The following is a 2,358-nucleotide window of genomic DNA, read 5'->3' as shown; positions in this document are numbered from 1 at the left end:
CGTCTTTGCAGGCCTGGGCCTTGGACATGTCCTCGTTTGCCTAGACATGTTTTCCTCTATGTTTATAGTTTTATGTCTTCTTGACTTGCCAGCTCTTATGATATCTAACAACTTGCTTGCTCATTCCCAGGACTATGTGGGCCAGCTTGTGATGGATTCTTAGGCCCATAACTTTTCTTCCTAGTCAGCACAGGTCTAAAGCTTTAATTTTTCCTTTCAGTTGCTGGTATTTGAACTCAAGACCTTCGGAAGAGCAGTCGGTGCTCTTACCCGCTGAGCCATCTCACCAGCCCTGAAGATATCTTTTAAGTGTAAACTTTAGGTCCTGACTGGAAAAACTTGAAAGCCTACAGGAACTGGGATTCACCTTTAAATCAGCCCAAGATGTTCTTATGTAGTTGGCCAGAGGCTGGAACACCAGAGCATCCAAGTGAACAAAAGGCTAAGAGGAGAGGTTCACTGGGCAGATAAAAGATGGTGTTCTTTCTAGAGAGAGAAAAGACAAGTGTGCTGGCTAGTTGTTTGTCAACTTGACATAAGCTAGAGTCATGGAAAAAGGGAACCTCAATTGAGAATATGCTTCAATCACATTGGCCATTTCTCTTGACTAATGATTGGTGTGGGCAATGACACACCTGTGCAGGTAGGCCAGAAAACAGGCTGAGGGCTAGAGAGATGATACAGAAGTTAAGCCCACTGGCTGCTCTTACAGAGGGTCCAGGTTTAATTCTCAGTATCCACAGGGTGACTCAACCACTGTAACTCCAGTTCTAGATGACCTAAATAAGATCCTTTTGTGGCCTTGCTCCAGGCATCATGTGGTACACAAGCATGCACTTAGAAGACTCATACACATAAAATAATTGTTAAAAAAGGAACGAAAGAAAAAGCAGGTTGAGCAAGCCAGTAATTACCATTATTTCATAGTCTCTGTGTCAGGTCTCACCTCCAGAGTTTGGCCTTGAGTTCCTGTCTTGCCTAACTTGTGTTAGTGCTTGTGTTTTGATAAATCTTGGTTCTCCAAGTTGCTTTTGGTCATGCTTTATCACAGCAATAGAAAGCTAACTAGAACAAATAAAACACTAAATAGGTGTTCGGAGATGTCCATAGTACACAGGAAAAATGTGCTTTCCAAATAGGTATTTCTTGCATTGTTTGGTACAACAGATGAGAAGGTTGGTCTGATTCCATAACAGGTTTCAAATCTGCAGTTTAGGAGACTAGGATAAGGCCAAGTAAGTCAGTTACTAGAGAAAAAAAAAAAAAAAAAAAAAAAAAAAAAAAAGCAGGCTTCAGGCAGCTAGTCAGAAATTGCCCTGCTACCAGAACCTGCCCTGTCACCTGGCCTGAGGCAAGGACAATGGTTCAGCAAGTTTCCAGACTTCCTCAGCAATAATTTCTAGACTCCCCAGTAACAATGCCTAGAGACAAAGTAAGATTAAGCTTATCTACCCCGGAATCCTAATGTGTTTTAAATGTAGCCTGCAAGATCACTTGCTTGTCTATCTTTGTAATGGGGAGACCCCACCATGCTGAACTTCTACAGAATAAAACACACTTTGTGCTTACATACTATTTGAGACCAGGGAGTCATTTCTTCAGTGACTCATGGACTCTTACAAGCTTCTGGTCCCCAACAGATAAGGACACACTCCTATGTTTTTTAAGGCACTGTAGATGGATGCTTAGCCACTCTCACCTCTCCTCTCTGCAGGAACAGAGACAAAAATCCCCGCTCCTTTCCTCTCTGCTGGGGCACAGGAACTCACCACAGTTGTGACCCTTCCCACTTATTGTAATAATTGCCACTCTTGGAAAACACACATTCAGGCATACAGTGGGACTATAGTGGGACCGCTGTTCACCTCGGACAGGCCTGGGTTTCATCATAGGAAAGGGCTGTAAAGTGCTGCTGGTTAGGAGTTGCATTCTGACAGGGGGCTTCCCTTGCATACATCACCGGTGCAGTGACGGTCCCAACCAGTCTTGAGTATGTTCCCAGAAGATATGGGGGGTGGGGGGGATAAGACCAATTAGTCGCTAATTTGGCGGTGATTTCACTTCAGCCTTTGGGATATTTCTACTCCCATTTCAGGAACAAGGAGACTCCGGGTCTTGGAGAGATGGCTCTGCTGTCAAGGGAGCTCACTGGCCTTCCAGAGGTCCCCTTTAGGTTCTTTTAGGTCCCTTTTAGGTTCCCAGCACCCACGTGGTGGCTCACAACCACCTCGAACTACGCTCCAGGGAATCGGTCGGCACCTGCAGGCACACGGTACACGTAAACCCACGCAGGCGCGCGCGCGCACACACACACACACACACACACACACACACACACACACACAGAGGTACGATGCT

Source organism: Mastomys coucha, unplaced genomic scaffold (assembly GCF_008632895.1).
Source record: "Mastomys coucha isolate ucsf_1 unplaced genomic scaffold, UCSF_Mcou_1 pScaffold22, whole genome shotgun sequence".
In the NCBI taxonomy this organism is placed as follows: Eukaryota; Metazoa; Chordata; class Mammalia; order Rodentia; family Muridae; genus Mastomys; species Mastomys coucha.
This window is presented reverse-complemented; position numbering follows the sequence as displayed.